The sequence below is a fragment of the Panulirus ornatus genome, chromosome 10 (genome assembly GCF_036320965.1).
Source record: "Panulirus ornatus isolate Po-2019 chromosome 10, ASM3632096v1, whole genome shotgun sequence".
Taxonomy (NCBI): domain Eukaryota; kingdom Metazoa; phylum Arthropoda; class Malacostraca; order Decapoda; family Palinuridae; genus Panulirus; species Panulirus ornatus.
In genome coordinates this window covers 48,480,100-48,502,290 of record NC_092233.1, presented here as the reverse complement: position 1 = coordinate 48,502,290, position 22,191 = coordinate 48,480,100, and the positions used below count along the sequence as shown (strand labels likewise).

The window sequence follows — 22,191 nt, the reverse complement described above, 5'->3', positions numbered from 1 at the left end:
CTCTTCACCAATCTTTCCTCACTCATTCTTTCCACGTGTCTAAACAATTTTAACACACCCTCTTCTGCTCTCTCAACTACACTCTATTTATTACCACACATCATTCTTACCCTTTCATTACTTACTTGATCAGACCACCTCACACCACATACAGGGTTCTCACGCCACCAGAAAAACGGGAAAGACCCGGGAATTTTATTTGAGGTGCTCCCGGCCAGGAAATGGCCTGGAAAACGCGTAAAATTGAAAATGTCTGGGGAAAACCCTTGAAATTGGAATACTATATATTAAGTTGTGCATATTTTCAAGAATTTTTTTAATCCATAACGTCAATTCAGTCTGTTCAGCAATATTGATTCGAAATCCTTCTCTGGATTTTTAACACATTTGGTTTGAGCTGTACATTTTTTTTTTTTTTTTTATACTTTGTCACTGTCTCCCGCGTTTGCGAGGTAGCGCAAGGAAACAGACGAAAGAAATGGCCCAACTCACCCCCATACACATGTATATACATACGTCCACACACGCAAATATACATACCTACACAGCTTTCCATGGTTTACCCCAGACGCTTCACATGCCTTGATTCAATCCACTGACAGCACGTCAGCCCCGGTATACCACATCGCTCCAATTCACTCTATTCCTTGCCCTCCTTTCACCCTCCTGCATGTTCAGGCCCCGATCACACAAAATCTTTTTCACTCCATCTTTCCACCTCCAATTTGGTCTCCCTCTTCTCCTTGTTCCCTCCACCTCTGACACATATATCCTCTTGGTCAATCTTTCCTCACTCATCCTCTCCATGTGCCCAAACCACTTCAAAACACCCTCTTCTGCTCTCTCAACCACGCTCTTTTTATTTCCACACATCTCTCTTACCCTTACGTTACTCACTCGATCAAACCACCTCACACCACACATTGTCCTCAAACATCTCATTTCCAGCACATCCATCCTCCTGCGCACAACTCTATCCATAGCCCACGCCTCGCAACCATACAACATTGTTGGAACCACTATTCCTTCAAACATACCCATTTTTGCTTTCCGAGATAATGTTCTCGACTTCCACACATTCTTCAAGGCCCCCAGAATTTTCGTCCCCTCCCCCACCCTATGATCCACTTCCGCTTCCATGGTTCCATCCGCTGCCAGATCCACTCCCAGATATCTAAAACACTTCACTTCCTCCAGTTTTTCTCCATTCAAACTCACCTCCCAATTGACTTGACCCTCAACCCTACTGTACCTAATAACCTTGCTCTTATTCACATTTACTCTTAACTTTCTTCTTCCACACACTTTACCAAACTCAGTCACCAGCTTCTGCAGTTTCTCACATGAATCAGCCACCAGCGCTGTGTCATCAGCGAACAACAACTGACTCACTTCCCAAGCTCTCTCATCCCCAACAGACTTCATACTTGCCCCTCTTTCCAAAACTCTTGCATTTACCTCCCTAACAACCCCATCCATAAACAAATTAAACAACCATGGAGACATCACACACCCCTGCCGCAAACCTACATTCACTGAGAACCAATCACTTTCCTCTCTTCCTACACGTACACATGCCTTACATCCTCGATAAAAACTTTTCACTGCTTCTAACAACTTTCCTCCCACACCATATATTCTTAATACCTTCCACAGAGCATCTCTATCAACTCTATCATATGCCTTCTCCAGATCCATAAATGCTACATACAAATCCATTTGCTTTTCTAAGTATTTCTCACATACATTCTTCAAAGCAAACACCTGATCCACACATCCTCTTCCACTTCTGAAACCACACTGCTCTTCCCCAATCTGATGCTCTGTACATGCCTTCACCCTCTCAATCAATACCCTCCCATATAATTTACCAGGAATACTCAACAAACTTATACCTCTGTAATTTGAGCACTCACTCTTATCCCCTTTGCCTTTGTACAATGGCACTATGCACGCATTCCGCCAATCCTCAGGCACCTCACCATGAGTCATACATACATTAAATAACCTTACCAACCAGTCAACAATACAGTCACCCCCTTTTTTAATAAATTCCACTGCAATACCATCCAAACCTGCTGCCTTGCCAGCTTTCATCTTCCGCAAAGCTTTCACTACCTCTTCTCTGTTTACCAAATCATTTTCCCTAACCCTCTCACTTTGCACACCACCTCGACCAAAACACCCTATATCTGCCACTCTATCATCAAACACATTCAACAAACCTTCGAAATACTGACTCCATCTCCTTCTCACATCACCACTACTTGTTATCACCTCCCCATTTGCGCCCTTCACTGAAGTTCCCATTTGCTCCCTTGTCTTACACACTTTATTTACCTCCTTCCAGAACATCTTTTTATTCTCCCTAAAATTTAATGATACTCTCTCACCCCAACTCTCATTTTCCCTTTTTTTCACCTCTTGCACCTTTCTCTTGACCTCCTGTCTCTTTCTTTTATACATCTCCCACTTAATTGCATTTTTTCCCTGCAAAAATCGTCCAAATGCCTCTCTCTTCTCTTTCACTAATACTCTTACTTCTTCATCCCACCACTCACTACCCTTTCTAATCAACCCACCTCCCACTCTTCTCATGCCACAAGCATCTTTTGCGCAATCCATCACTGATTCCCTAAATACATCCCATTCCTCCCCCACTCCCCTTACTTCCATTGTTCTCACCTTTTTCCATTCTGTACTCAGTCTCTCCTGGTACTTCCTCACACAGGTCTCCTTCTCAAGCTCACTTACTCTCACCACCCTCTTCACCCCAACATTCACTCTTCTTTTCTGAAAACCCATACAAATCTTCACCTTAGCCTCCACAAGATAATGATCAGACATCCCTCCAGTTGCACCTCTCAGCACATTAACATCCAAAAGTCTCTCTTTCGCACGCCTGTCAATTAACACGTAATCCAATAACGCTCTCTGGCCATCTCTCCTACTTACATAAGTATACTTATGTATATCTCGCTTTTTAAACCAGGTATTCCCAATCACCAGTCCTTTTTCAGCACATAAATCTACAAGCTCTTCACCATTTCCATTTACAACACTGAACACCCCATGTATACCAATTATTCCCTCAACTGCCACATTACTCACCTTTGCATTCAAATCACCCATCACTATAACCCGGTCTCGTGCATCAAAACCACTAACACACTCATTCAGCTGCTCCCAAAACACTTGCCTCTCTTGATCTTTCTTCTCATGCCCAGGTGCATAAGCACCAATAATCACCCACCTCTCTCCATCAACTTTCAGTTTTACCCATATTAATCGAGAATTTACTTTCTTACACTCTATCACATACTCCCACAACTCCTGTTTCAGGAGTATTGCTACTCCTTCCCTTGCTCTTGTCCTCTCACTAACCCCTGACTTTACTCCCCAGACATTCCCAAACCACTCTTCCCCTTTACCCTTGAGCTTCGTTTCACTCAGAGCCAAAACATCCAGGTTCCTTTCCTCAAACATACTACCTATCTCTCCTTTTTTCACATCTTGGTTACATCCACACACATTTAGGCACCCCACTCTGAGCCTTCGAGGAGGATGAGCACTCCCCGCGTGACTCCTTCTTCTGTTTCCCATTTTAGAAAGTTAATACAAGGAGGGGAGGATTTCTGGCCCCCCGCTCCCGTCCCCTCTAGTCGCTTTCTACGACACGCGAGGAATACGTGGGAAGTATTCTTTCACCCCTATCCCCAGGGATAATATACATATATATATACATATACACATACACACACATACACATACACATACATACGCACATATACACACACACACTCATACATATATATACATATGAAAAATGTAAGAAACAATTTAGAAAACTGAAACTTCTAGCTTGAAATGAATGAAAAAATGAATGTCACATAGTGGTTCAACCTCTGGCTATGGAAAAAAGGAAATGTATAATTTATTTACACAAACGTCAATAGCAGTTCTCACCAATTTAACCACTGTATCAATAGGCTTCATTGTCTAAGCTACATTTTTCTCCAATTTCACTATTTTCCTTCACATTTTCAATTGTGTCTAAAGGTTCTACTTCAAGAGTGATTGTTTTTCCAGTAAGGGTCTTCACATCTTGGTTACATCCACACACATTTAGGCACCCCACTCTGAGCCTTCGAGGAGGATGCTTTACTTGTGGTGCTGACTTCCCGTTGCAGGAATTTGGAGTCAGTTTTTCTTAGAGCCATGTAAAATAAAGCCAGACACAAATGATTTGCAAAAAATTACATAAACTGGTAAATAATAATTATCTACAGAATGATGAAAACTGGCAATAACCAATATTTTCAGTACGAGTCCATACAGTTGGCAGCATTGTATTGGGACAAAACACGAAACCTTGTTGATTGAAAACACCTACATGGTCCAAGTAATAATTTATAAAGAATATAGAATATACATGTACAATAGGAAGACACTAACCATTGAAAACTAGTTGAAGTTCTGAGTCATAAGTTTGTGATTATCCAAGAAGTAGCATCATGTACTTATTAACATCAAGAATTGAGAGTATGGTTGATGAAAATGAATTTTTACCAAACTTAGAATGATGGTGATCTTTATGGAAATCCTTTGAATGCTATAGATTTCCAATATTTTAGGTAAATGGCCTTAGTCACAGTGCTGAGTCAGAAAATTTCTGTTATCATGCAAATTGGTTATCTTGTGGCTTATAAAGCATTGAAAGCCAGCCTCATACAGAAAGCTCTTGATAGTCCTGTCAATACAAGTCCAATCCTAAATCATTAGAACTAACATGGGAACTAAGTTATAAATGTGTTCAGTAGAACAAACACAAACCAATGATCAGTGTTATCCAGATGGTTTGTCCATTGAAGTCCATTTAAGATTAAGTGGGCTGAAAACCCTGTAGAAAATATCCTGGAAAACATTTACAGATCCTGGAAATATCCTGGAAAAAGCCTTGAATTTTATGTCAGTAAAAGAGTGGGAACCCTGCACATATTGTCCTCAAACATTTCATTTCCAGTACATTCACCCTCCTCCACACAACCCTATCTATAGCCCATGCCTCACAACCATATAACATTGTTGGAACCACTATTCCTTCAAACATACCCATTTTTGCTCTCTTGGATAACGTTCTCACCTTCCACATATTTTTCACTTCTCCTAGAACCTTCGCCCCCTCCCCTTTCTTATGACTCACTTCCGCTTCCATGGTTCCATCCACTGCTAAATCCACTCCCAGATATCTAGAATACTTCTTCCTTCAGTTTTTCTCCATTCAAACTTACCTCCTAATTAACTTGTCCCTCAACTCTTAACACTCTCCTTTAACACACTTTATCAAACTCAGCCACCAACCTCTGCAGTTTCTCACCCGAATGAGCCACCAGCGTTTTATTATCACCGAACAACAACTGACTCACTTCCCAGGCCTTCTCATCATGACCTGCCTGCATACTTGCCCGTCTCTCCAAAACTCTTGCCTTCACTTCCCGTACCACCCCATCCATAAACTAATTTAAAACACATGGAGACATCACGCACCCATGCCACAAACCAGCATTCACTAGAAACTAATCACTTTCCTCTCTTCCTAGTCGTACACATGACTTGCATCCTTGGTAAAAACTTTCACTGCTTATAGTAACTTACCTCCCACACCATATACTCTTAAAACCTTCCACAGAGCATCTCTATCAACTGTATCATATGCCGTCTCCAGATCCATAGATACTACAAACAAATTTGTCTGTTTTTCTAGGCATTTCTCACATACATTCTTCAAAGCAAACACCTGATCCACACATCCTCTACCACTTCTAAAACCACAATGCTCTTCCCCAATCTGATGCTCTGTACATGCCTTTACCCTCTCATTCAATATCCTCCCATATGATTTCCCAGGAATACTCAGCAAACTTATGCCTCTGTAATTTGAACACTCACCTTTATCTCCTTTGCCTTTGTATAGTGGCACCATGCATGCATTCCAACAATCCTCAGGCACTTCACCATGAGTCATACATACATTGAATATCCTTACCAAACAGTCAACAACACAGTCACCCCCTTTTTTGATGAATTCCACTGCAGTGTCATCCAAACCCGCTGCCTTGCCGGCTCTCATATTCTGCAAAGCTATCACAACCTCTTTTCTGTTTACCAAACCATTCTTTCTGACCCTCTCACTTCGCACATCACCCTGACCAAAACACCCTGTATCTGCCACTCTATCATCAGATACATTCAACAAACCTAGAAAATACTCACTCATTTCATCTCTAATTGTTATTACCTCCCCAGTTGCCCCTTTACTGATGTTCTCATTTGTTCTCTTGTCTTCTGCATGTTTTATTTTTTTTTCTATTTTATTTTTTTTTTTTCCCAAAGGAAGGAACAGATAAGGGGGCTGGATGAGGATGTTTCCTCAGAGGCCCAGTCCTCTGTTCTTAACGCTACCTTGCTGACGCGGGAAATGGCGAATAGTATGAAAGAAAGAAATATATATATATATATATATATATATATATATATATATATATATATATATATATATATATATATATATATATATATATCGCTACCTCGCAAACGCGGGAGACAGCGACAAAGTATAAAGAAAAAAAAAAAAATATATATATATATATATATATATATATATATATATATATATATATATATATATATATATATCCCTGGGGATAGGGGAGAAAGAATACTTCCCATGTATTCCCTGCGTGTCGTAAAAGGCGACAAAAAAGGGAAGGGAGCGGGGGGCTGGAAATTCTCCCCTCTCATTTTTGATTTTCCAAAGGAAGGAACAGAGACGGGGGCCAAGTGGGGATTTCCCTCAAAGGCTCAGTCCTCTGTTCCTAAAGCTACCTCGCTACCGCGGGAAATGGCGAATAGTATGAAAAAAATATACGTATGTAAGTAGGAGAGATGGCCAGAGAGTGTTACTGGATTACGTGTTAATTGATAGGCAGGGAGAAAGAGAGACTTTTGGATGTTAATGTGCTGAGAGGTGCAACTGGAGGGATGTCTGATCATTATCTTGTAGAGGTGAAGTTGAAGATTTGTAAAGGTTTTCAGAAAAGAAGAGAGAATGTTGGGGTAAAGAGAGTGTTGAGAGTAAGTGAGCTTGGGAAGGAGACTTGCGTGAGGAAGTACCAGGAGAGACTGAGTACAGAATGGAAAAAGGTGAGAACAAAAGAGGTAAGAGGAGTGGGGGAGGAATGGGATGTATTTAGGGAAGCAGTGATGGCTTGCGCAAGGAATGCTTGTGGCATGAGAAGCGTGGGAGGTTGGCAGATTAGAAAGGGTAGTGAGTGGTGGGATGAAGAAGTAAGATTATTAGTGAAAGAGAAGAGAGAGGCATTTGGACTATTTTTGCTGGGAAATAATGCAAATGACTGGGAGATGTATAAAAGGAAGAGGCAGGAGGTCAAGAGAAAGGTGCAAGAGGCGAAAAAGAGGGCAAGTGAGAGTTGGGGTGAGAGAGTATGATTAAAGTCTAGGGAGAATAAAAAGATGTTTTGGAAGGAGGTAAATAAAGTGCGTAAGACAAGGGAACAAATGGGAACTTCAGTGAAAGGGGCTAATGGGGAGGTGATAACAAGTAGTAGTGATGTGATAAGGACATGGAGTGAGTATTTTGAAGGTTTGTTAAATGTGTTTGATAATAGAGTAGCAGATATAGGTGTTTTGGTCGAGGTGGTGTGCAAAGTGAGAAGGTTAGGGAGAATGATTTGGTAAACAGAGAAGAGGTAGTAAAAGCTTTGCAGAAGATGAAAGCCGGCAAGGCAGCGGGTTTGGATGGTATTTCAGTAGAATTAATTAAATAAGGGGGTGACTGTATTGTTGACTAGCTGGTGAGGTTATTTAATGTATGTATGACTCATGGTGAGGTGCCTGAGGATAGGCGGAATGCTTGCATAGTGCCATTGTACAAATTCAAAGGGGATAAAAGTGAGTGCTCAAATTACAGAAGTATAAGTTTGTTGAGTATTCCTGGTAAATTATATGGGAGGGTATTGATTGAGAGGGTGAAGGCATGTACAGAGCATCAGATTGGGGAAGAGCAGTGTGGTTTCAGAAGTGGTAGAGGATGTGTGGATCAGGTGTTTGCTTTGAAGAGTGTATGTGAGAAATACTTAGAAAAGCAAATGGATTTGTATGTCACATTTATGGATCTGGAGAAGGCATATGATAGAGTTCATAGAGATGCTCTGTGGAAGATACTAAGAATATATGGTGTGGGAGGCAAGTTGTTAGAAGCAGTGAAAAGTTTTTATCGAGGATGTAAGGCATGTGTACGTGTAGGAAGAGAGGAAAGTGATTGGTTCTCAGTGAATGTTGGTTTGTGGCAAGGATGTGTGATGTCTCCATGATTGTTTGATTTGTTTATGGATGGGGTTGTTAGGAAGGTGAATGCAAGAGTTTTGGAAAGGGGGCAAGTATGCAGTCTGTTGTGGATGAGAGAGCTTGGGAAGTGAGTCAGTTGTTGTTCGCTGATGATACAGCGCTGGTGACTGATTTGTGTGAGAAACTGCAGAAGCTGGTGACTGAGTTTGGTAAAGTGTGTGAAAGAAGAAAGCTTAGAGTAAATGTGAATAAGAGCAAGGTTATTAGGTACAGTAGGGTTGAGGGACATGTCAATTGGGAGGTAAGTTTGAATGGAGAAAAACTGGAGGAAGTGAAGTGTTTTAGATATCTTGGAATGCATTTGGCAGCGGATGGAACCATGGAAGTGGAAGTGAATCATAGCGTGGGGGAGGGGGTGAAAGTTCTGGGAACGTTGAAGAATGTGTGGAAGTCGAGAACATTATCTTGGAAAGCAGAAATGGGTATGTTTGAAAGAATAGTGGTTCCAACAATGTTAAATGGTTGCGAGGCGTGGGCTATGGATAGAGTTGTCTGGAGGAGGGTGTATGTGGTGGAAATGAGATGTTTGAGGACAATAAGTGGTGTGAGGTGGTTTGATCGAGTAAGTAATAATAGGGTCAGAGAGATGTGTGGTAATAAAAAGAGTGTGGTTGAGAGAGCAGAAGAGGGTGTTTTGAAATGGCTTGGTCACGTGGAGAGAATGAGTGAGGAAAGATTGACCAAGAGGATATATGTGTCAGAGGTGGAGGGAACGAGAAGTGGGAGACCAAATTGGAGGTGGAAGGATGGAGTGAAAAAGATTTTGAGTGATTGGGGCCTGAACATTCAGGAGGGAGAAAGGCATGCAAGGAATAGAGTGAATTGGAACGATGTGGTATACTGGGGTCGACGTGCTGTCAGTGGATTGAACCAGGGCATGTGAAGCATCTGGGGTAAACCATGGAAAGTTCTGTGGGGCCTGGATGTGGAAAGGGAGCTGTGGTTTCGGTGCATTATATATGACAGCTAGAGACAGAGTGTGAATGAATGTGGCGTTTGTTGTCTTTTCCTAGCGCTACCTTGTGCACATGTATGCGATGGGAATGAATAAAGGCAGACAGTATGAATTATGTACATGTGTATATATGTATATGTCTGTGTGTGTATATGTATATATGTATATGTATACTTTGAGATGTATAGGTATGTATATTTGCATGTGTGGCCGTGTATGTATATACATGTGTATGTGGGTGGGTTGGGCCATTCTTTCATCTGTTTCCTTGAGCTACCTCGCTAACGCGGGAGACAGCGACAAAGTCAGATAAATAGAAAAACAATATATATATATATATATATATATATATATATATATATATATATATATATATATATATATTTTTTTTTTTTCATACTATTCGCTGTTTCCCGCGATAGCGAGGTAGCGTTAAGAACAGAGGACTGGGCCTTTGAGGGAATATCCTCACCTGGACCTCTTCTCTGTTCCTTCTTTTGGAAAATTAAAAAAAAAAAAAAAAAAAACGAGAGGGGAGGATTTCCAACCCCCCGCTCCCTTCCCTTTTAGTCGCCTTCTACGACACGCAGGGAATACGTGGGAAATATTCTTTCTCCCCTATCCCCTATATATATTTTATATTTATGTATATTTATTATACTTTGTCGCTGTCTCCCGCGTTTGCGAGGTAGCGCAAGGAAACAGACGAAAGAAATGGCCCAACCCCCCCCCCCATACACATGTATATACATACGTCCACACACGCAAATATACATACCTACGCAGCTTTCCATGGTTTACCCCAGACGCTTCACATGCCTTGCTTCAATCCACTGACAGCACGTCAACCCTGGTATATCACATCGCTCCAATTCACTCTATTCCTTGCCCTCCTTTCACCCTCCTGCATGTTCAGGCCCCGATCACACAAAATCTTTTTCACTCTATCTTTCCACCTCCAATTTGGTCTCCCTCTTCTCCTTGTTCCCTCCACCTCCGACACATATATCCTCTTGGTCAATCTTTCCTCACTCATCCTCTCCATGTGCCCAAACCACTTCAAAACACCCTCTTCTGCTCTCTCAACCACGCTCTTTTTATTTCCACACATCTCTCTTACCCTTACGTTACTCACTCGATCAAACCACCTCACACCACACATTGTCCTCAAACATCTCATTTCCAGCACATCCATCCTCCTGCGCACAACTCTATCCATAGCCCACGCCTCGCAACCATACAACATTGTTGGAACCACTATTCCTTCAAACATACCCATTTTTGCTTTCCGAGATAATGTTCTCGACTTCCACACATATATATAATCTTTCTTTCTTTCGTACTATTCGCCATTTCCCACGTTAGCAAGGTAGTGTTAAGAACAGAGGACTGGGCCTCTGAGGAATATCCTCACCTGGCCTCGTACTCTGTTCCTTCTTTTGGAAAATTTAAAAGAAACGAGAGGGGAGGATTTCCAGCCCCCCGCTCTCTCCCCTTTTAGTCGCCTTCTACGACACGCAGGTAATACGTGGGAAGTATTCTTTCTCCCCTATATATATATATATATATATATTTTTTTTTTTTTTTTTTTTTTTTTTTTATACTTTGTCGCTGTCTCCCGCGTTTGCGAGGTAGCGCAAGGAAACAGACGAAAGAAATGGCCCAACCCCCCCCCATACACATGTACATACACACGTCCACACACGCAAATATACATACCTACACAGCTTTCCATGGTTTACCCCAGACGCTTCACATGCCTTGCTTCAATCCACTGACAGCACGTCAACCCCTGTATACCACATGACTCCAATTCACTCTATTTCTTGCCCTCCTTTCACCCTCCTGCATGTTCAGGCCCCGATCACACAAAATCTTTTTCACTCCATCTTTCCACCTCCAATTTGGTCTCCCTCTTCTCCTCGTTCCCTCCACCTCCGACACATATATCCTCTTGGTCAATCTCTCCTCACTCATTCTCTCCATGTGCCCAAACCATTTCAAAACACCCTCTTCTGCTCTCTCAACCACGCTCTTTTTATTTTCACACATCTCTCTTACCCTTACGTTACTTACTCGATCAAACCACCTCACACCACACATTGTCCTCAAACATCTCATTTCCAGCACATCCATCCTCCTGCGCACATCTCTATCCATAGCCCACGCCTCGCAACCATACAACATTGTTGGAACCACTATTCCCTCAAACATACCCATTTTTGCTTTCCGAGATAATGTTCTCGACTTCCACACATTTTTCAAGGCTCCCAAAATTTTCGCCCCCTCCCCCACCCTATGATCCACTTCCGCTTCCATGGTTCCATCCGCTGACAGATCCACTCCCAGATATCTAAAACACTTCACTTCCTCCAGTTTTTCTCCATTCAAACTCACCTCCCAATTGACTTGACCCTCACCCCTACTGTACCTAATAACCTTGCTCTTATTCACATTTACTCTCAACTTTCTTCTTCCACACACTTTACCAAACTCAGTCACCAGCTTCTGCAGTTTCTCACATGAATCAGCCACCAGCGCTGTATCATCAGCGAACAACAACTGACTCACTTCCCAAGCTCTCTCATCCCCAACAGACTTCATACTTGCCCCTCTTTCCAGGACTCTTGCATTTACCTCCCTTACAACCCCATCCATAAACAAATTAAACAACCATGGAGACATCACACACCCCTGCCGCAAACCTACATTCACTGAGAACCAATCACTTTCCTCTCTTCCTACACGTACACATGCCTTACATCCTCGATAAAAACTTTTCACTGCTTCTAACAACTTGCCTCCCACACCATATATTCTTAATACCTTCCACAGAGCATCTCTATCAACTCTATCATATGCCTTCTCCAGATCCATAAATGCTACATACAAATCCATTTGCTTTTCTAAGTATTTCTCACATACATTCTTCAAAGCAAACACCTGATCCACACATCCTCTACCACTTCTGAAACCGCACTGCTCTTCCCCAATCTGATGCTCTGTACATGCCTTCACCCTCTCAATCAATACCCTCCCATATAATTTACCAGGAATACTCAACAAACTTATACCTCTGTAATTTGAGCACTCACTCTTATCCCCTTTGCCTTTGTACAATGGCACTATGCACGCATTCCGCCAATCCTCAGGCACCTCACCATGAGTCATACATACATTAAATAACCTTACCATCCAGTCAACAATACAGTCACCCCCTTTCTTAATAAATTCCACTGCAATACCATCCAAACCTGCTGCCTTGCCGGCTTTCATCTTCCGCAAAGCTTTTACTACCTCTTCTCTGTTTACCAAATATATATATATATATATATATTTATTTATTTATTTATTTATTTATTTATTTATTTTGCTTTGTCACTGTCCCCTGCGTCAGCGAGGTAGCGCAAGGAAACAGACAAAAGAATGGCCCAACCCACCCACATACACATGTATATACATACATGTCCACACATGCAAATATACATACCTATACATCTCAATGTATACATATATATACACACACACACAGACATATACATATACACACATGTACATAATTCATACTGTCTGCCTTTATTCATTCCCATCGCCACCTCGCCACACATGAAATAACAACTCCCTCCCCCCTCATGTGTGCGAGGTAGCGCTAGGAAAAGACAACAAAGGCCACTTTCGTTCACACTCAGTCCCTAGCTGTCATGTAAAAATGCACCGAAGCCACTGCTCCCTTTCCACATCCAGGCCCCACAGAACTTTCCGTGGTTCACCCCAGATGTTTCACATGCCCTGGTTCATTCCATTGACAGCACGTCGACCCCGATATACCACATCGTCCCAATTCACTCTATTCCTTGCACACCTTTCATCCTCCTGCATGTTCAGGCCCTGATCACTCAACAACTTTTTCACTCCATCTTTCCATCTTCAATTTGGTCTCCCACTTCTTCTCGTTCCCTCCACTTCTGACACACATATCCTCTTGGTCAAGCTTTCCTCACTCATTCTCTCCATGTGTCCAAACCATTTCAAAATACCCTCTTCTTCTCTCTCAACATGCTCTTTTTATTACCACATATCTCTTACTCTTTCATTACTTACTCTATCAAACCACCTCACACCACATATTGTCCTCAAACATCTCATTTCCTGCACATCCACCCTCCTGCGCAAAACTATATCCATAGCCCACGCCTCGCAACCATACAACATTGTTGGAACCACTATTCCTTCAAACATAGCCATTTTTGCTTTCCGAGATAATGTTCTCGACTTCAACACATTCTTCAAGGCTCCAAGAATTTTCGCCTCCTCCCCCACCCTATGATTCACTTCCACTTCCATGGTTCCATCCACTGCCAAATCTTCTCCCAGATATCTACAACACTTCACTTCCTCCAGTTTTTCTCCATTCAAACTTACCTCCCAATTGACTTGACCTTCTACCCTGCTGTACCTAATAACCTTGCTCTTATTCACATTTACTCTCAACTTTCTTCTTTCACACACTTTATCAAACTCAGTCACCAGCTTCTGCAGTTTCTCACATGAATCAGCCACTTGTCAGTTAACAGCATGATAATGGACCAGGTTAAGTTGTTCCATAAAAAACTTAAATTACAACATGAGCGTGACTATAGTGAAGGATGGATTCCAAGATTCAAGAAGTATCATAGAATTTCCATGAATAAAGTGTGCGGATTATAGCGGTCTGCCACCCACGAAGGAGCTGATGATTATGTGGATGAATTTGCAAAACTCGTAGCTGACGAGCACCTCAGTTGTGAGCAGGTGTATAATGTACTTCATTTATTCAATTTACATTTAATATTTCTCCCCTATCCCCAGGGATAATAGGGGATAGATAATAGATGATGGGGAGAAAGAATACTTCCCATGCATTCCTCATGTGTCGTAGAAGGCGACTAAAGGGGATGGGAGCGGGGGCATAGAAACCCTCCCCTTCTTGTATTTTAACTTTCTAAAAGGGGAAACAGAAGAAGGAGTCACGCAGGGAGTGCTCATCCTCCTAGAAGGCTCAGATTGGGGTGTCTAAATGTGTGTGGATGTAACCAAGATGAGAAAAAAGGAGAGATAGGTAGTATGTTTAAGGAAAGGAACCTGGATGTTTTGGCTCTGAGTGAAACGAAGCTCAAGGGTAAAGGGGAAGAGTGGTTTGGGAATGTCTTGGGAGTAAAGTCAGGGGTTAGTGAGAGGACAAGAGCAAGGGAAGGAGTAGCAGTACTCCTGAAACAGGAGTTGTGGGAGTATGTGATAGAATGTAAGAAAGTAAACTCTCGGTTGATATGGGTAAAACTGAAAATGGATGGAGAGAGATGGGTGATTATTGGTGCATATGCTCCTGGGCATGAGAAGAAAGATCATGAGAACCAAGTGTTTTGGGAGCAGCTGAATGAGTGTGTTAGTGGTTTTGATGCACGAGACTGTGTTATAGTGATGGATGATTTGACTGCAAAGGTGAGTAATGTGGCAGTTGAGAGAGTAATTGGTGTACATGGGGTGCTCGGTGTTTTAAATGGAAATGGTGAAGAGCTTGTAGATTGTGTGATGAAAAAAGAGTGGTGGTTGAGAATACCTGGTTCAAAAGGAGAGATATACATAATTATACTTATGTAAGTAGGAGAGATGGCCAGAGAGCATTATTGGATTACGTGTTAATTGATAGGCATGTGAAAGAGAGACTTTTGGATGTTATGTGCTGAGAGGTGCAACTGAAGGGATTTCTGATCATTATCTTGTAGAGGAGAAGGTGAAGATTTGTAGAGGTTTTCAGAAGAGAGAATGTTGGGGTGAAGAGAGTGGTGAGAGTAAGTGAGCTTGGGAAGGAGACTTGTGTGAGGAAGTACCAGGAGAGACTGAGTGCAGAATGGAAAAGGTGAGAGCAAAGGACGTAAGAGGAGTGAGGGAGGAATGGGATGTATTTAGGGAAGCAGTGATGGCTTGCACAAAAGATGCTTATGGCATGAGAAGCATGGGAGGTTGGCAGATTAGAAAGGGTAGTGAGTGGTGGGATGAAGAAGTAAGATTATTAGTGAAAGAGAAGAGAGAGGCATTTGGATGATTTTTGCAGGAAATAGTGCAAATGACTAGGAGATGTATAAATGAAAAAGGCAGGAGGTCAAGAGAAAGGTGCAAGAGGTGAAAAAGAGGGCAAATGAGAATTGGGGTGAGAGTATCATTTAATTTTAGGGAGAATAAAAAGATGTTTTGGAAGGAGGTAAGTAAAGTGCGTAAGACAAGAGAACAAATGAGAACATCGTTGAAGGGGGCTAATTGGAAGGTAATAACAAGTAGTGGTGATGTGAGAAGATGGAATGTGTATTTTGATGGTTTGTTGAATGTTTTAGATGATAGAGTGGTAGATATAGGGTGTTTTGGTTGAGGTGGTGTGTGAAGTGATAGGGTTAGGGAGAATGAAAGCTTTGCATAAGATGAAAGCTAGCAAGGCAGTGGGTTTGGATGGTATTGCAGTGGAATTTATTAAAAAAGGGGGTGACTGTGTTGTTGACTGGTTGGTAAGGATATTTAATGTATGTATGACTTATGGTGAGGTGCTTGAGGATTGACGAAATGCATGCATAGTGCCATTGTACAAAGACAAAGGGGATGAAGGTGAGTGTTCAAGTTATGGAGGTATAAGTTTGTTGTGTATTCCTGGGAAATTATGTGGTAGGGTATTGATTGAGAGGGTGAAAGTATGTACAGAGCATCAGACTGGGGAAGAGCTGTGTGGTTAGAGAAGTGGTAGAGGATGTGTTAATCAGGTATTTGCTTTGAAGAATGTATGTGAGAAATACTTAGAAAAACAAATGGATTTGTATGTAGCATTTATGAATCTTATGAATTTATCCTGGGGATAGGGGAGAAAGAATACTTCCCACGTATTCCCTGCGTGTCGTAGAAGGCGACTAAAAGGGGAGGGAGCGGTGGGCTGGAAATCCTCCCCTCTCACTTTTTTTTTTTAATTTTCCAAAAGAGGGAACAGAGAAGGGGGCCAGGTGAGCATATGCCCTCAAAGGCCCAGTCCTCTGTTCTCAGCGCTGCCTTGCTAATGCGGGAAATGGCGAATAGTATGAAAAAAAAAATTATGAATCTGGAGATGGCATATGATAGAGTTGATAGAGATGCTCTGTGGAAGGTATTAAGAATATATGGTGTGGGAGGCAAGTTGTTAGAAGCAGTGAAAAGTTTTTATCGAGGATGTAAGGCATGTGTACGAGTAGGAAGAGAGGAAAGTGATTGGTTCTCAGTGAACATCAGTTTGTGGCAGGGGTGCGTGATGGTTGTTTAATTTGTTTATGGATGGGGTTGTTAGGGAGGTGAGTGCAAGAGTTTTGGAGAGAGGGGCAAGTATGCAGTCTGTTGTGGATGAGAGAGCTTGGGAAGTGAGTTAGTTGTTGTTTGCTGATGATACAGCACTGGTGGCTGATTTGGGTGAGACATTGTAGAAGCTGGTGACTGAGTTTGGTAAAGTGTATGAAAGAAGAAAGCTGAGAGTAAATGTGAATAAAAGTAAAGGTATTAGGTACAGTAGGGTTGAGGGTCAAGTCAATTGGGAGGTAAGTTTGAATGGAGAAAAACTGGAGGAAGTGAAGTGTTTTAGATATCTGGGAGTGGATTTGGCAGCGGATGGATCCATGGAGCGGAAGTGATTCACAGGGTGGGGAAGGGGGCGAAAGTTCTGGGAGCATTGAAAAATGTGTGGAAGGTGAGAACATTATCTCGGAAAGTAAAAATGGGTATGTTTGAAAGAATAGTGGTTCCAACAATGTTATATTGTTGCAAGGTGTGGGCTAGAGATAGAGATGTGCGGAGGAGGGTGGATGCGTTGGAAATGAGATGTTTGAGGATGATATGTGGTGTGAGGTGGTTTGATCAAGTAAGTAATGAAAGTGTAAAAGAGATGTGTGGTAATAAAAAGAGTGTGGTTGAGAGAGCAGAAGAGGGTTTTGAAATGGTTTGGTCTCATGGAGAGAATGACTGAGGAAAGATTGACCAAGAGGATATGTGTGTCAGAGGTGGAGGGAATGAGAAGTGGGAGACCAAATTGGAGGTGGATGGATGGAGTAAAAAAGATTTTGAGTGATCGGGGCCTGAAGATGCAGGAGGGTGAAAGGCTTGCAAGGACTAGAGTGAATTGGAACGATGTGGTATACTGGGGTTGACGTGCTGTCAGTGGATTGAACTAGGGCATGTGGAGCGTCTGGGGTAAACCATGGAAAGTTTTGTGGGGCCTGGAAGTGGAAAGAGAGCTGTGGTGTCGGTGCATTATACATGACAGCTAGAGACTGAGTGAACGAATGTGGCCTTTGTTGTCTTTTCCTAGTGCTACCTCGTGGGCATGCGGGGGGAGGAGGGTGTCATTTCATGTGTGGCAGGGTGGCATCAGGAATGAATGAAGGCAGCAAGTATGAATTATGTACATGTGTATATATGTATATGTCTGCGTATGTATATATATATGTCTACATTGAAATGTATAGTTATGTATATTTGCATGTGTGGACATGTATTTATATAAATGTGTATGTGGGTGTTTTGGGTCATTCTCTCGTCTGTTTCCTTTCGCTACCTCGCTAATGTGGGAGACAGCGAAAAAGTATGATAAATAGGTAGATAAATAAATAGATAAATAGATAAATGGAGAGAATGAGTGAGGAAAGATTGAGAAAGAGGATATATGTGTCAGAGGTGGAGGGAACGAGGAGAAGTGGGAGACCAAATTGGAGGTGGAAAAATGTTGTGAAAACGATTTTGATTGATTAGGGCCTGAACATGCAGGAGGATGAAAGGTATGCAAGGAATAGAGTGAATTGGAATAATGTGGTATACCGAGGTTGACATGCTGTCAATGGATTGAACCAGGGCATGTGAAGTATCTGGGGTAAACCATGGAATTTTTTGTAGGGCCTGGATGTGGAAAGGGAACTGTGGTTTCAGTGCATCATACATGACAGCTAGAGACTGAGTGTGAACGAATGTGGCCTTTGTTGTCTTTTCCTTGTGCTACCTCGTGCACATGGCGGGGAGGTAGTTATCATTTCATTTTTGGCGGGGTGGTGATGGGAATGAATAAGGGCAAACTATGAATTATGTACATGTGAAAATATGTATATGTCTTTGTGTGTATATATATATGAATACGTTGAGATTTATAGGTATATATATGTGTGTGTGTGGACGTGTATGTATGTACATGTGTATGTGGGTGGGTTGGGCCATTCTTTCATTTGTTTCCTTGCGCTACCTCGCTAACACAGGAGACGGCGACAAAGTATAATAAAAAAAAAGTGGGGGTGGGGGAGGAATGAGATGTATTTAGGAAAGCAGTGATGGCCTGTGCAAAAGATGCTTGTGGCAAGAGAAGCATGGGAGGTGGGCAGATTAGAAAGAGTTGTGGGTGGTGGGATAAAGAAGCAAGATTATTAGTGAAAGAGAAGAGAGAGGCATTTGGAAGTTTTTTGCAGGGAAATAATGCAAATGACTGGGAGATGTATAAAAGAAAGAGGCATGAGGTCAAGAGAAAGGTGCAAGAGGTGAAAAAGAGGGCAAATGAGAGTTGGGTGAGATAGTATCATTAGATTTTAGGGAGAATAAAAAGATGTTTTGGAAGGAGGTAAATGGGGTGCATAGGACAAGGGAACAAATGGGAACATCAGTGAAGGGGGCTAATGGGGAGGTGATAAGTAGTGGTGATGTGAGAAGGAGATGGAGTGAGTATTTTGAAGGTTTGTTGAATGTGTTTGATGATAGAGTGGCAGATATAGGGTGTTTTGGTCAAGGTGGTGTGCAAAGTGAGAAGGTTAGGGAGAATGATTTGTTAAACAGAGAAGAGGTTGTAAAAGCTTTGTGGAAGATGAAAGGTGGCAAGGCAGCAGGTTTGGATGGTGTTGCAGTGGAATTTATTAGAAAAGGGGTGACTGTATTGTTGACTGGCTGGTAAGATTATTTAATGTATGTATGACTTATGGTGGGGTGCCTGAGGATTGGCGGAATGCTTGCATAGTGCCATTGTACAAAGGCAAAGGGGATAAAAGTGAGTGCTTAATTTGCAGAGGTATATAAGTCTGTTGAGTATTCCTGGTAAATTATATGGGAGGGTATTGATTGAGAGGGTGAAGGCATGTACAGAGCATCAGATTAGGGAAGAGCAGTGTGGTTTCAGAATTGGTAGAGGATGTGTGGATCTGGTGTTTCCTTTGAAAAATGTATGTGAGAAATACTTAGAAAAGCAAATGGATTTGTATGTAGCATTTATGGATCTGGGTAAGGCATATGATAGAGTTGATAGAGATGCTCTGTGGAGGGTATTAAGAATATGTGGCGTGGGAGGCAAGTTGTTAGAAGCAGCGAAAAGTTTTTATTGATGATGTAAGGCATGTGTACGAGTAGGAAGAGAGGAAAGTGATTGGTTCTCAGTGAATGTTGGTTTGCAGCAGGGGTGCATGATGTCTCCATGGTTGTTTAATTTGTTTATGGATGGGGTTGTTAGGGAGGTGAATGCAAGAGTTTTGGAAAGAGGGGCGAGTATGCAGTCTGTTGTGGATGAGAGCTTGGGAAGTGAGTCAGTTGTTGTTCGCTGATGATACAGTGTTGGTGGCTGATTCATGTGAGAAACTGCAGAAGCTGGTGACTGAGTTTGGTAAAGTGTGTGAAAGAAGAAAGCTGAGAGTAAATGTGAACAAGAGCAAGGTTATTAGGTACAGTAGAGTTGAGGGACAAGTCATTTGGGAGGTAAGTTTGAATGGAGAGAAACTGGAGGAAGTGAAGTGTTTTAGATATCTTGGAGTGGATTTGGCTGTGGATGGAACCATGGAAGCAGAAGTGAATCATAGGGTGGGGAGGGGGCGAAGGTCCTGGGAGCGTTGAAATATGTGTGGAAGTCGAGAACGTTATTTTGGAAAGCAAAAATGGGTATGTTTGAAGGAATAGTGGTTCCAGCAATGTTATATGGTTGCGAGGCGTGGGTTATAGATAGAGTTGTGCGGAGGAGGGTTGATGTGCTGGAAATGAGATGTTTGAGGACAATATGTGGTGTGAGGTGGTTTGATCGAGTAAGTAATGATAGGGTAAGAGAGGTGTGTGGTAATAAAAAGAGCGTGGTTGAGAGAGCAGAAGAGGGTGAGATAATGTTCTCGACTTTCACACATTCTTCAATGCTCCCAGAATTTTCGCCCCCTCCTCAACCCTCTGATTCACTTCCGCTTCCATGGTTCCATCCACTGCCATATCCACTCCCAGATATCCAAAACACTTCACCATCTCCAGTTTTTCTCCATTCAAACTTACCTCCCAATTTACTTGACCCTCAACCCTACTGTACCTAATAACCTTACTCTTATTCACATTTACTCTCAATTTTCTACTTTCACACACTTTCCCAAACTCAGTCACCAGCTTTTGCAGTTTCTCACATGAATCAGCTACCAGTGCTGTATTATCAGCGAACAACAACTGACTCAATTCCCAAGCTCTCTCATCCACAACAGACTGCATACTTGCCCCTTTCCAAATCTTGCATTCCCCTCCTTAACAACACCCTCCATAAACAAATTAAACAACCATCGAGACATCACACACCCCTGCCACAAACCTACATTCACTGAGAACCAATCACTTTCCTCTCTTCCTACACTTACACATACCTTACATCCTCGATAAAAACTTTTCACTGCTTCTAACAACTTGCCTCCCACACCATATATCCTTAATACCTTCCACAGAGCATCTCTATCAACTCTATCATATGCCTTCTCCAGATCCCTAAATGCTACATACAAATCCATTTGCTTTTCTAAGTATTTCTCACATACATTCTTCAAAGCAAACACCTGATCCACACATCCTCTACCACTTCTGAAACCACACTGCTCTTCCCCAATCTGATGCTCTGTACATGCCTTCACCCTCTCAATCAATACCCTCTCGTATAATTTACCAGAAATACTTAGCAAACTTATACCTCTGTAATTTGAGCACTCACTCTTATCTCCTTTGCCTTTGTACAACGGCACTATGCAAGCATTCCGCCAGTCCTCAGGCACCTCACCATGAACCATACATACATTAGATAACCTTACCAACCAGTGAACAATACAGTCACCCCCTTTATTAATAAATTCTACTGCAATACCATCCAAACCCGCTGCCTTGCCAGCTTTCATGTTCCGCAAAGCTTTTACTACCTCTTCTCTGTTTACCATATCATTTTCCATAACTCCATACATATATATATATATATATATATATATATATATATATATATATATATATATATATATATATTTTTTTTTTTTTTTTTTTTTTTCAAACTATTCGCCATTTCCCGCGTTAGCGAGGTAGCGTTAAGAACAGAGAACTGGGCCACTGAGGGAATATCCTCACCTGGCCCCCTTCTCTGTTCCTTCTTTTGGAAAAAAAAAAAAAAAAAAAAAAAAAAAATTGAGAGGGGAGGATTTCCAGCCCCCCGCTCCCTCCCCTTTTAGTCGCCTTGTACGACACGCAGGGAATACGTGGGAAGTATTCTTTCTCCCCTATCCCCAGGGATAATATATATATATATATATTTTTTTTTGCTGTCTCCCGCGTTTGCGAGGTAGCGCAAGGAAACAGACGAAAGAAATGGCCCAACCCACCCCCATACACATGTATATACATACGTCCACACACGCAAATACACATACCTACACAGCTTTCCATGGTTTACCCCAGATGCTTCACATGCCCTGATTCAATCCACTGACAGCATGTCAACCCTGGTATACCACATCGCTCCAATTCACTCTATT

General features: G+C 42.0%; 1 protein-coding gene across 7 annotated transcripts in view; it reads left to right on the top strand.

The window, feature by feature from the left end:
• The window catches only part of LOC139750936 (uncharacterized), a 244,969-nt gene that overhangs the window by 47,859 nt on the left and 174,919 nt on the right, over positions 1–22,191 (top strand). The gene's annotated exons all lie outside the window — the stretch shown is intronic.